The sequence below is a fragment of the Condylostylus longicornis genome, unplaced genomic scaffold, assembly GCF_029603195.1.
Source record: "Condylostylus longicornis isolate FDR11 unplaced genomic scaffold, ASM2960319v2 ptg000126l, whole genome shotgun sequence".
Classification (NCBI taxonomy): domain Eukaryota; kingdom Metazoa; phylum Arthropoda; class Insecta; order Diptera; family Dolichopodidae; genus Condylostylus; species Condylostylus longicornis.
In genome coordinates this window covers 194,766-209,970 of record NW_026578094.1, presented here as the reverse complement: position 1 = coordinate 209,970, position 15,205 = coordinate 194,766, and the positions used below count along the sequence as shown (strand labels likewise).

General features: G+C 33.1%; 3 non-coding genes across 3 annotated transcripts; all 3 read right to left on the bottom strand.

Moving 5' to 3' along the window:
• Positions 1-840: 840 nt before the first annotated feature.
• Positions 841-914, bottom strand: Trnas-aga (transfer RNA serine (anticodon AGA)). The gene has a single exon. It is a non-coding gene; the product is annotated as a tRNA-Ser (tRNA).
• Positions 915-3,817: 2,903 nt separating this feature from the next.
• Trnas-aga (transfer RNA serine (anticodon AGA)) lies at positions 3,818-3,891 on the bottom strand. Its single transcript has one exon. It is a non-coding gene; the product is annotated as a tRNA-Ser (tRNA).
• A 10,913-nt stretch (positions 3,892-14,804) lies between these two features.
• Positions 14,805-14,879, bottom strand: Trnas-aga (transfer RNA serine (anticodon AGA)). The gene has a single exon. It is a non-coding gene; the product is annotated as a tRNA-Ser (tRNA).
• Between the last annotated feature and the right edge of the window lie 326 nt (positions 14,880-15,205).

The following is a 15,205-nucleotide window of genomic DNA, read 5'->3' as shown; positions in this document are numbered from 1 at the left end:
CAGAAAAATTCATTAAAAAAATTTTTTCTCCTCGAACTGGACTCGAACCAGTGACCTACCGCTTTCTAGGCGAACGCTCTACCAACTGAGCTACAGAGGCATGAAGAAATTGCCGACGAAATGTTCTCTACATTGCTTATACTGTAATTCACATGATTACTAAGTGTTTGTTTTGTTTACATTGATTGCTACATGCAATCTACTATTGAAACACACAATAACAAGAACATATGTATTTATAGGATTGTGCTTATTGCACTATTTAAATTATGAATTTTACTAATACAACATCATAGTTGCGGAATTAATAAGAATGTGCTTATTACACTACTAATTTATCTTAATGGAAATTTCTTCATGCAATTGCAGAACAGATGGATGACGTAATCAAAGGAACGAGTTAAAGGCAGAAAAATTCATTAAAAAAATTTTTTCTCCTCGAACTGGACTCGAACCAGTGACCTACCGCTTTCTAGGCGAACGCTCTACCAACTGAGCTGCAGAGGCATGAAGAAATTGCCGACGAAATGTTCTCTACATTGCTTATACTGTAATTCACATGATTAATAAGTGTTTGTTTTGTTTACATTGATTGCTACATGCAATCTACTATTGAAACACACAATAACAAGAACATATGTATTTATAGGATTGTGCTTATTGCACTATTTAAATTATGAATTTTACTAATACAACATCATAGTTGCGGAATTAATAAGAATGTGCTTATTACACTACTAATTTATCTTAATGGAAATTTCTTCATGCAACTGCAGAGCAGATGAATGAAGTAATCAAAGGAACGAGTTAAAGGCAGAAAAATTCATTAAAAAAATTTTTTGTCCTCGAACTGGACTCGAACCAGTGACCTACCGCTTTCTAGGCGGACGCTCTACCAACTGAGCTACAGAGGCATGAAGAAATTGCCGACGAAATGTTCTCTACATTGCTTATATTGTAATTTACATGATTACTAAGTATTTGTTTTGTTTACATTGATTGCTACATACAATTTACTACTGAAACACACAATAACAAGAACATATGTATTTATAGGATTGTGCCTATTGCACTAATTAAATTATGAATTTTACTAATACAACATCATAGTTGCGGAATTAATAAGAATGTGTTTATTACACTACTAATTTATCTTAATGGAAATTTCTTCATGCAACTGCAGAACAGATGGATGACGTAATCAGAGGAACGAGTTAAAGGCAGAAAAATTCATTAAAAAAATTTTTTCTCCTCGAACTGGACTCGAACCAGTGACCTACCGCTTTCTAGGCGGACGCTCTACCAACTGAGCTACAGAGGCATGAAGAAATTGCCGACGAAATGTTCTCTACATTGCTTATACTGTAATTCACATGATTACTAAGTATTTGTTTTGTTTACATTGATTGCTACATGCAATCTACTATTGAAACACACAATAACAAGAACAAATGTATTTATAGGATTGTGCCTATTGCACTAATTAAATTATGAATTTTACTAATACAACATCATAGTTGCGGAATTAATAAGAATGTGCTTATTACACTACTAATTTATCTTAATGGAAATTTCTTCATGCAACTGCAGAACAGATGGATGACGTAATCAAAGGAACGAGTTAAAGGCAGAAAAATTCATTAAAAAAATTTTTTCTCCTCGAACTGGACTCGAACCAGTGACCTACCGCTTTCTAGGCGGACGCTCTACCAACTGAGCTACAGAGGCATGAAGAAATTGCCGACGAAATGTTCTCTACATTGCTTATACTGTAATTCACATGATTACTAAGTATTTTTTTTGTTTACATTGATTGCTACATACAATCTACTATTGAAACACACAATAACAAGAACATGAAGAAATTGCCGACAAAATGTTCTCTACATTGCTTATACTGTAATTCACATGATTACTAAGTGTTTGTTTTGTTTACATTGATTGCTACATGCAATCTACTATTGAAACACACAATAACAAGAACATATGTATTTATAGGATTGTGCTTATTGCACTATTTAAATTATGAATTTTACTAATACAACATCATAGTTGCGAAATTAATAAGAATGTGCTTATTACACTACTAATTTATCTTAATGGAAATTTCTTCATGCAACTGCAGAGCAGATGAATGACGTAATCAAAGGAACGAGTTAAAGGCAGAAAAATTCATTAAAAAAATTTTTTCTCCTCGAACTGGACTCGAACCAGTGACCTACCGCTTTCTAGGCAGACGCTCTACCAACTGAGCTACAGAGGCATGAAGAAATTGCCGACGAAATGTTCTCTACATTGCTTATATTGTAATTCACATGATTACTAAGTATTTGTTTTGTTTACATTGATTGCTACATACAATCTACTACTGAAACACACAATAACAAGAACATATGTATTTATAGGATTGTGCCTATTGCACTAATTAAATTATGAATTTTACTAATACAACATCATAGTTGCGGAATTAATAAGAATGTGCTTATTACACTACTAATTTATCTTAATGGAAATTTCTTCATGCAACTGCAGAACAGATGGATGACGTAATCAAAGGAACAAGTTAAAGGCAGAAAAATTCATTGAAAAAATTTTTTCTCCTCGAACTGGACTCAAACCAGTGACCTACCGCTTTCTAGGCAGACGCTCTACCAACTGAGCTACAGAGGCATGAAGAAATTGCCGACGAAATGTTCTCTACATTGCTTATATTGTAATTTACATGATTACTAAGTATTTGTTTTGTTTACATTGATTGCTACATACAATCTACTACTGAAACACACAATAACAAGAACATATGTATTTATAGGATTGTGCCTATTGCACTAATTAAATTATGAATTTTACTAATACAACATCATAGTTGCGGAATTAATAAGAATGTGCTTATTACACTACTAATTTATCTTAATGGAAATTTCTTCATGCAACTGCAGAACAGATGGATGACGTAATCAAAGGAACGAGTTAAAGGCAGAAAAATTCATTAAAAAAATTTTTTCTCCTCGAACTGGACTCGAACCAGTGACCTACCGCTTTCTAGGCGAACGCTCTACCAACTGAGCTACAGAGGCATGAAGAAATTGCCGACGAAATGTTCTCTACATTGCTTATACTGTAATTCACATGATTACTAAGTGTTTGTTTTGTTTACATTGATTGCTACATGCAATCTACTATTGAAACACACAATAACAAGAACATATGTATTTATAGGATTGTGCTTATTGCACTATTTAAATTATGAATTTTACTAATACAACATCATAGTTGCGGAATTAATAAGAATGTGCTTATTACACTACTAATTTATCTTAATGGAAATTTCTTCATGCAATTGCAGAACAGATGGATGACGTAATCAAAGGAACGAGTTAAAGGCAGAAAAATTCATTAAAAAAATTTTTTCTCCTCGAACTGGACTCGAACCAGTGACCTACCGCTTTCTAGGCGAACGCTCTACCAACTGAGCTGCAGAGGCATGAAGAAATTGCCGACGAAATGTTCTCTACATTGCTTATACTGTAATTCACATGATTAATAAGTGTTTGTTTTGTTTACATTGATTGCTACATGCAATCTACTATTGAAACACACAATAACAAGAACATATGTATTTATAGGATTGTGCTTATTGCACTATTTAAATTATGAATTTTACTAATACAACATCATAGTTGCGGAATTAATAAGAATGTGCTTATTACACTACTAATTTATCTTAATGGAAATTTCTTCATGCAACTGCAGAGCAGATGAATGAAGTAATCAAAGGAACGAGTTAAAGGCAGAAAAATTCATTAAAAAAATTTTTTGTCCTCGAACTGGACTCGAACCAGTGACCTACCGCTTTCTAGGCGGACGCTCTACCAACTGAGCTACAGAGGCATGAAGAAATTGCCGACGAAATGTTCTCTACATTGCTTATATTGTAATTTACATGATTACTAAGTATTTGTTTTGTTTACATTGATTGCTACATACAATTTACTACTGAAACACACAATAACAAGAACATATGTATTTATAGGATTGTGCCTATTGCACTAATTAAATTATGAATTTTACTAATACAACATCATAGTTGCGGAATTAATAAGAATGTGTTTATTACACTACTAATTTATCTTAATGGAAATTTCTTCATGCAACTGCAGAACAGATGGATGACGTAATCAGAGGAACGAGTTAAAGGCAGAAAAATTCATTAAAAAAATTTTTTCTCCTCGAACTGGACTCGAACCAGTGACCTACCGCTTTCTAGGCGGACGCTCTACCAACTGAGCTACAGAGGCATGAAGAAATTGCCGACGAAATGTTCTCTACATTGCTTATACTGTAATTCACATGATTACTAAGTATTTGTTTTGTTTACATTGATTGCTACATGCAATCTACTATTGAAACACACAATAACAAGAACAAATGTATTTATAGGATTGTGCCTATTGCACTAATTAAATTATGAATTTTACTAATACAACATCATAGTTGCGGAATTAATAAGAATGTGCTTATTACACTACTAATTTATCTTAATGGAAATTTCTTCATGCAACTGCAGAACAGATGGATGACGTAATCAAAGGAACGAGTTAAAGGCAGAAAAATTCATTAAAAAAATTTTTTCTCCTCGAACTGGACTCGAACCAGTGACCTACCGCTTTCTAGGTGGACGCTCTACCAACTGAGCTACAGAGGCATGAAGAAATTGTCGACGAAATGTTCTCTACATTGCTTATACTGTAATTCACATGATTACTAAGTATTTGTTTTGTTTACATTGATTGCTACATACAATCTACTATTGAAACACACAATGACAAGAACATATGTATTTATAGGATTGTGCCTATTGCACTAATTAAATTACGAATTTTACTAATACAACATCATAGTTGCGGAATTAATAAGAATGTGCTTATTACTCTACTAATTTATCTTAATGGAAATTTCTTCATGCAACTGCAGAGCAGATGAGTGACGTAATCAAAGGAACGAGTTAAAGGCAGAAAAATTCATTAAAAAAATTTTTTCTCCTCGAACTGGACTCGAACCAGTGACCTACCGCTTTCTAGGCAGACGCTCTACCAACTGAGCTACAGAGGCATGAAGAAATTGCCGACGAAATGTTCTCTACATTGCTTATATTGTAATTTACATGATTACTAAGTATTTGTTTTGTTTACATTGATTGCTACATACAATCTACTCCTAAACACACAATAACAAGAACATATGTATTTATAGGATTGTGCCTATTGCACTAATTAAATTATGAATTTTACTAATACAACATCATAGTTGCGGAATTAATAAGAATGTGCTTATTACACTACTAATTTATCTTAATGGAAATTTCTTCATGCAACTGCAGAACAGATGGATGACGTAATCAGAGGAACGAGTTAAAGGCAGAAAAATTCATTAAAAAAATTTTTTCTCCTCGAACTGGACTCGAACCAGTGACCTACCGCTTTCTAGGCGGACGCTCTACCAACTGAGCTACAGAGGCATGAAGAAATTGCCGACGAAATGTTCTTTACATTGCTTATACTGTAATTCACATGATTACTAAGTATTTGTTTTGTTTACATTGATTGCTACATACAAGTTACTATTGAAACACACAATAACAAGAACGTATGTATTTATAGGATTGTGCCTATTGCACTAATTAAATTATGAATTTTACTAATACAACATCATAGTTGCGGAATTAATAAGAATGTGCTTATTACACTACTAATTTATCTTAATGGAAATTTCTTCATGCAACTGCAGAACAGATGGATGACGTAATCAAAGGAACGAGTTAAAGGCAGAAAAATTCATTAAAAAAATTTTTTCTCCTCGAACTGGACTCGAACCAGTGACCTACCGCTTTCTAGGCGGACGCTCTACCAACTGAGCTACAGAGGCATGAAGAAATTGTCGACGAAATGTTCTCTACATTGCTTATACTGTAATTCACATGATTACTAAGTATTTGTTTTGTTTACATTGATTGCTACATACAATCTACTACTGAAACACACAATGACAAGAACATATGTATTTATAGGATTGTGCCTATTGCACTAATTAAATTACGAATTTTACTAATACAACATCATAGTTGCGGAATTAGTAAGAATGTGCTTATTACACTACTAATTTATCTTAATGGAAATTTCTTCATGCAACTGCAGAACAGATGGATGACGTAATCAAAGGAACGAGTTAAAGGCAGAAAAATTCATTAAAAAAATTTTTTCTCCTCGAACTGGACTCGAACCAGTGACCTACCGCTTTCTGGTCGGACGCTCTACCAACTGAGCTACAGAGGCATGAAGAAATTGCCGACGAAATGTTCTTTACATTGCTTATACTGTAATTCACATGATTACTAAGTATTTGTTTTGTTTACATTGATTGCTACATACAAGTTACTATTGAAACACACAATAACAAGAACGTATGTATTTATAGGATTGTGCCTATTGCACTAATTAAATTATGAATTTTACTAATACAACATCATAGTTCCGGAATTAATAAAAATGTGCTCATTACACTACTAATTTATCTTAATGGAAATTTCTTCATGCAACTGCAGAACAGATGGATGACGTAATCAAAGGAACGAGTTAAAGGCAGAAAAATTCATTAAAAAAAATTTTTCTCCTCGAACTGGACTCGAACCAGTGACCTACCGCTTTCTAGGCGGACGCTCTACCAACTGAGCTACAGAGGCATGAAGAAATTGCCGACGAAATGTTCTCTACATTGTTTATACTGTAATTCACATGAATACTAAGTATTTGTTTTGTTTACATTGATCGCTACATACAATCTATTATTGAAACACCCAATAACAAGAACATATGTATTTATAGGATTGTGCCTAATGCACTAAATAAATGATGAATTTTACTAATACAACATCATAGTTCCGGAATTAATAAAAATGTGCTTATTACACTACTAATTTATCTTAATGGAAATTTCTTCATGCAACTGCAGAACAGATGGATGACGTAATCAAAGGAACGAGTTAAAGGCAGAAAAATTCATTAAAAAAAATTTTTCTCCTCGAACTGGACTCGAACCAGTGACGTACCGCTTTCTAGGCGGACGCTCTACCAACTGAGCTACAGAGGCATGAAGAAATTGCCGACGAAATGTTCTTTACATTGCTTATACTGTAATTCACATGATTACTAAGTATTTGTTTTGTTTACATTGATTGCTACATACAAGTTACTATTGAAACACACAATAACAAGAACATATGTATTTATAGGATTGTGCCTATTGCACTAATTAAATTATGAATTTTACTAATACAACATCATAGTTCCGGAATTAATAAAAATGTGCTTATTACACTACTAATTTATCTTAATGGAAATTTCTTCATGCAACTGCAGAACAGATGGATGAAGTAATCAAAGGAACGAGTTAAAGGCAGAAAAATTCATTAAAAAAAATTTTTCTCCTCGAACTGGACTCGAACCAGTGACCTACCGCTTTCTAGGCGGACGCTCTACCAACTGAGCTACAGAGGCATGAAGAAATTGCCAACGAAATGTTCTCTACATTGCTTATACTGTAATTCACATGATTACTAAGTATTTGTTTTGTTTACATTGATTGCTACATGCAATCTACTATTGAAACACACAATAACAAGAACAAATGTATTTATAGGATTGTGCCTATTGCACTAATTAAATTATGAATTTTACTAATACAACATCATAGTTCCGGAATTAATAAAAATGTGCTTATTACACTACTAATTTATCTTAATGGAAATTTTTTCATGCAACTGCAGAGCAGATGAATGAAGTAATCAAAGGAACGAGTTAAAGGCAGAAAAATTCATTAAAAAAATTTTTTCTCCTCGAACTGGATTCGAACCAGTGACCTACCGCTTTCTAGGCGGACGCTCTACCAACTGAGCTACAGAGGCATGAAGAAATTGCCGACGAAATGTTCTCTACATTGCTTATATTGTAATTTACATGATTACTAAGTATTTGTTTTGTTTACATTGATTGCTACATACAATCTACTACTGAAACACACAATAACAAGAACATATGTATTTATAGGATTGTGCCTATTGCACTAATTAAATTATGAATTTTACTAATACAACATCATAGTTCCGGAATTAATAAGAATGTGTTTATTACACTACTAATTTATCTTAATGGAAATTTCTTCATGCAACTGCAGAACAGATGAATGACGTAATCAAAGGAACGAGTTAAAGGCAGAAAAATTCATTAAAAAAATTTTTTCTCCTCGAACTGGACTCGAACCAGTGACCTACCGCTTTCTAGGCGGACGCTCTACCAACTGAGCTACAGAGGCATGAAGAAATTGCCAACGAAATGTTCTCTACATTGCTTATACTGTAATTCACATGATTACTAAGTATTTGTTTTGTTTACATTGATTGCTACATGCAATCTACTATTGAAACACACAATAACAAGAACAAATGTATTTATAGGATTGTGCCTATTGCACTAATTAAATTATGAATTTTACTAATACAACATCATAGTTGCGGAATTAATAAGAATGTGCTTATTACACTACTAATTTATCTTAATGGAAATTTCTTCATGCAACTGCAGAACAGATGGATGACGTAATCAAAGGAACGAGTTAAAGGCAGAAAAATTCATTAAAAAATTTTTTCTCCTCGAACTGGACTCGAACCAGTGACCTACCGCTTTCTAGGTGGACGCTCTACCAACTGAGCTACAGAGGCATGAAGAAATTGTCGACGAAATGTTCTCTACATTGCTTATATTGTAATTCACATGATTACTAAGTATTTGTTTTGTTTACATTGATTGCTACATACAATCTACTATTGAAACACACAATGACAAGAACATATGTATTTATAGGATTGTGCCTATTGCACTAATTAAATTATGAATTTTACTAATACAACATCATAGTTGCGGAATTAATAAGAATGTGCTTATTACACTACTAATTTATCTTAATGGAAATTTCTTCATGCAACTGCAGAGCAGATGAGTGACGTAATCAAAGGAACGAGTTAAAGGCAGAAAAATTCATTAAAAAAATTTTTTCTCCTCGAACTGGACTCGAACCAGTGACCTACCGCTTTCTAGGCAGACGCTCTACCAACTGAGCTACAGAGGCATGAAGAAATTGCCGACGAAATGTTCTCTACATTGCTTATATTGTAATTTACATGATTACTAAGTATTTGTTTTGTTTACATTGATTGCTACATACAATCTACTATTGAAACACACAATAACAAGAACATATGTATTTATAGGATTGTGCCTATTGCACTAATTAAATTATGAATTTTACTAATACAACATCATAGTTGCGGAATTAATAAGAATGTGCTTATTACACTACTAATTTATCTTAATGGAAATTTCTTCATGCAACTGCAGAACAGATGGATGACGTAATCAGAGGAACGAGTTAAAGGCAGAAAAATTCATTAAAAAAATTTTTTCTCCTCGAACTGGACTCGAACCAGTGACCTACCGCTTTCTAGGCGGACGCTCTACCAACTGAGCTACAGAGGCATGAAGAAATTGCCGACGAAATGTTCTTTACATTGCTTATACTGTAATTCACATGATTACTAAGTATTTGTTTTGTTTACATTGATTGCTACATACAAGTTACTATTGAAACACACAATAACAAGAACGTATGTATTTATAGGATTGTGCCTATTGCACTAATTAAATTATGAATTTTACTAATACAACATCATAGTTGCGGAATTAATAAGAATGTGCTTATTACACTACTAATTTATCTTAATGGAAATTTCTTCATGCAACTGCAGAACAGATGGATGACGTAATCAAAGGAACGAGTTAAAGGCAGAAAAATTCATTAAAAAAATTTTTTCTCCTCGAACTGGACTCGAACCAGTGACCTACCGCTTTCTAGGCGGACGCTCTACCAACTGAGCTACAGAGGCATGAAGAAATTGTCGACGAAATGTTCTCTACATTGCTTATACTGTAATTCACATGATTACTAAGTATTTGTTTTGTTTACATTGATTGCTACATACAATCTACTATTGAAACACACAATGACAAGAACATATGTATTTATAGGATTGTGCCTATTGCACTAATTAAATTACGAATTTTACTAATACAACATCATAGTTGCGGAATTAATAAGAATGTGCTTATTACACTACTAATTTATCTTAATGGAAATTTCTTCATGCAACTGCAGAACAGATGGATGACGTAATCAAAGGAACGAGTTAAAGGCAGAAAAATTCATTAAAAAAATTTTTTCTCCTCGAACTGGACTCGAACCAGTGACCTGCCGCTTTCTGGTCGGACGCTCTACCAACTGAGCTACAGAGGCATGAAGAAATTGCCGACGAAATGTTCTTTACATTGCTTATACTGTAATTCACATGATTACTAAGTATTTGTTTTGTTTACATTGATTGCTACATACAAGTTACTATTGAAACACACAATAACAAGAACGTATGTATTTATAGGATTGTGCCTATTGCACTAATTAAATTATGAATTTTACTAATACAACATCATAGTTCCGGAATTAATAAAAATGTGCTTATTACACTACTAATTTATCTTAATGGAAATTTCTTCATGCAACTGACTGCAGAACAGATGGATGACGTAATCAAAGGAACGAGTTAAAGGCAGAAAAATTCATTAAAAAAAATTTTTCTCCTCGAACTGGACTCGAACCAGTGACCTACCGCTTTCTAGGCGGACGCTCTACCAACTGAGCTACAGAGGCATGAAGAAATTGCCGACGAAATGTTCTCTACATTGCTTATACTGTAATTCACATGAATACTAAGTATTTGTTTTGTTTACATTGATCGCTACATACAATCTATTATTGAAACACCCAATAACAAGAACATATGTATTTATAGGATTGTGCCTAATGCACTAAATAAATGATGAATTTTACTAATACAACATCATAGTTCCGGAATTAATAAAAATGTGCTTATTACACTACTAATTTATCTTAATGGAAATTCCTTCATGCAACTGCAGAACATATGGATGACGTAATCAAAGGAACGAGTTAAAGGCAGAAAAATTCATTAAAAAAAATTTTTCTCCTCGAACTGGACTCGAACCAGTGACGTACCGCTTTCTAGGCGGACGCTCTACCAACTGAGCTACAGAGGCATGAAGAAATTGCCGACGAAATGTTCTTTACATTGCTTATACTGTAATTCACATGATTACTAAGTATTTGTTTTGTTTACATTGATTGCTACATACAAGTTACTATTGAAACACACAATAACAAGAACATATGTATTTATAGGATTGTGCCTATTGCACTAATTAAATTATGAATTTTACTAATACAACATCATAATTGCGGAATTAATAAGAATGTGCTTATTACACTACTAATTTATCTTAATGGAAATTTCTTCATGCAACTGCAGAACAGATGGATGACGTAATCAAAGGAACGAGTTAAAGGCAGAAAAATTCATTAAAAAAAATTTTTCTCCTCGAACTGGACTCGAACCAGTGACCTACCGCTTTCTAGGCGGACGCTCTACCAACTGAGCTACAGAGGCATGAAGAAATTGCCGACGAAATGTTCTTTACATTGCTTATACTGTAATTCACATGATTACTAAGTATTTGTTTTGTTTACATTGATTGCTACATACAATCTACTATTGAAACACACAATGACAAGAACAAATGTATTTATAGGATTGTGCCTATTGCACTAATTAAATTACGAATTTTACTAATACAACATCATAGTTGCGGAATTAATAAGAATGTGCTTATTACACTACTAATTTATCTTAATGGAAATTTCTTCATGCAACTGCAGAACAGATGGATGACGTAATCAAAGGAACGAGTTAAAGGCAGAAAAATTCATTAAAAAAATTTTTTCTCCTCGAACTGGACTCGAACCAGTGACCTACCGCTTTCTGGTCGGACGCTCTACAAACTGAGCTACAGAGGCATGAAGAAATTGCCAACGAAATGTTCTCTACATTGCTTATACTGTAATTTACATGATTACTAAGTATTTGGTTTGTTTACATTGATTGCTACATACAATCTACTATTGAAACACACAATAACAAGAACATATGTATTTATAGGATTGTGCCTATTGCACTAATTAAATTATGAATTTTATTAATACAACATCATAGTTGCGGAATTAATAAGAATGTGCTTATTACACTACTAATTTATCTTAATGGAAATTTCTTCATGCAACTGCAGAACAGATGGATGACGTAATCAAAGGAACGAGTTAAAGGCAGAAAAATTCATTAAAAAAATTTTTCTCCTCGAACTGGACTCGAACCAGTGACCTACCGCTTTCTAGGCGGACGCTCTACCAACTGAGCTACAGAGGCATGAAGAAATTGCCGACGAAATGTTCTCTACATTGCTTATACTGTAATTTACATGATTACTAAGTATTTGGTTTGTTTACATTGATTGCTACATACAATCTACTATTGAAACACACAATAACAAGAACATATGTATTTATAGGATTGTGCCTATTGCACTAATTAAATTATGAATTTTATTAATACAACATCATAGTTGCGGAATTAATAAGAATGTGCTTATTACACTACTAATTTATCTTAATGGAAATTTCTTCATGCAATTGCAGAACAGATGGATGACGTAATCAAAGGAACGAGTTAAAGGCAGAAAAATTCATTAAAAAAATTTTTTCTCCTCGAACTGGACTCGAACCAGTGACCTACCGCTTTCTAGGCGGACGCTCTACCAACTGAGCTACAGAGGCATGAAGAAATTGCCGACGAAATGTTCTCTACATTGATTATACTGTAATTTACATGATTACTAAGTATTTGTTTTGTTTACATTGATTGCTACATACAATATACTATTGAAATACACAATAACAAGAACATATGTATTTATAGGATTGTACCTATTGCACTAATTAAATTATGAATTTTACTAATACAACATCATAGTTGCGGAATTAATAAGAATATGCTTATTACACTACTAATTTATCTTAATGGAAATTTCTTGATGCAACTGCAGAACAGATGGATGACGTAATCAAAGGAACGAGTTAAAGGCAGAAAAATTCATTAAAAAAATTTTTCTCCTCGAACTGGACTCGAACCAGTGACCTACCACTTTCTAGGCGGACGCTCTACCAACTGAGCTACAGAGGCATGAAGAAATTGCCAACGAAATGTTCTCTACATTGCTTATACTGTAATTCACATGATTACTAAGTATTTGTTTTGTTTACATTGATTGCTACTTACAATCTACTATTGAAACACACAATAACAAGAACATATGTATTTATAGGATTGTACCTATCGCACTAATTAAATTATGAATTTTACTAATACAACATCATAGTTGCGGAATTAATAAAAATGTGCTTATTACACTACTAATTTATCTTAATGGAAATTTCTTCATGCAACTGCAGAACAGATGGATGACGTAATCAGAGGAACGAGTTAAAGGCAGAAAAATTCATTAAAAAAATTTTTTTTCCTCGAACTGGACTCAAACCAGTGACCTACCGCTTTCTAGGCGGACGCTCTACCAACTGAGCTACAGAGGCATGAAGAAATTGCCAACGAAATGTTCTCTACATTGCTTATACTGTAATTCACGTTATTACTAAGTATTTGTTTTGTTTACATTGATTGCTACATACAATCTACTATTGAAACACACAATAACAAGAACATATGTATTTATAGGATTGTGCCTATTGCACTAATTAAATTATGAATTTCATTAATACAACATCATAGTTGCGGAATTAATAAGAATGTGCTTATTACACTACTAATTTATCTTAATGGAAATTTCTTCATGCAATTGCAGAACAGATGGATGACGTAATCAAAGGAACGAGTTAAAGGCAGAAAAATTCATTAAAAAAATTTTTTCTCCTCGAACTGGACTCAAACCAGTGACCTACCGCTTTCTAGGCGGACGCTTTACCAACTGAGCTACAGAGGCATGAAGAAATTGCCAACGAAATGTTCTCTACATTGCTTATACTGTAATTCACGTTATTACTAAGTATTTGTTTTGTTTACATTGATTGCTACATACAATCTACTATTGAAACACACAATAACAAGAACATATGTATTTATAGGATTGTGCCTATTGCACTAATTAAATTATGAATTTTATTAATACAACATCATAGTTGCGAAATTAATAAGAATGTGCTTATTACACTACTAATTTATCTTAATGGAAATTTCTTCATGCAATTGCAGAACAGATGGATGACGTAATCAGAGGAACGAGTTAAAGGCAGAAAAATTCATTAAAAAAATTTTTTCTCCTCGAACTGGACTCGAACCAGTGACCTACCGCTTTCTAGGCGGACGCTCTACCAACTGAGCTACAGAGGCATGAAGAAATTGCCGACGAAATGTTCTCTACATTGCTTATACTGTAATTTACATGATTACTAAGTATTTGTTTTGTTTACATTGATTGCTACATACAATCTACTATTGAAACACACAATAACAAGAAGATAGGTATTTATAGGATTGTACCTATCGCACTAATTAAATTATGAATTTTACTAATACAACATCATAGTTGCGGAATTAATAAGAATATGCTTATTACACTACTAATTTATCTTAATGGAAATTTCTTGATGCAACTGCAGAACAGATGGATGACGTAATCAAAGGAACGAGTTAAAGGCAGAAAAATTCATTAAAAAAATTTTGCTCCTCGAACTGGACTCGAACCAGTGACCTACCGCTTTCTAGGCGGACGCTCTACCAACTGAGCTACAGAGGCATGAAGAAATTGCCAACGAAATGTTCTCTACATTGCTTATACTGTAATTCACATGATTACTTAGTATTTGTTTTGTTTACATTGATTGCTACATACAATCTACTATTGAAACACACAATAACAAGAACATATGTATTTATAGGATTGTGCCTATTGCACTAATTAAATTATGAATTTTACTAATACAACATCATAGTCGCGGAATTAATAAAAATGTGCTTATTACACTACTAATTTATCTTAATGGAAATTTCTTCATGCAACTGCAGAACAGATGGATGACGTAATCAGAGGAACGAGTTAAAGGCAGAAAAATTCATTAAAAA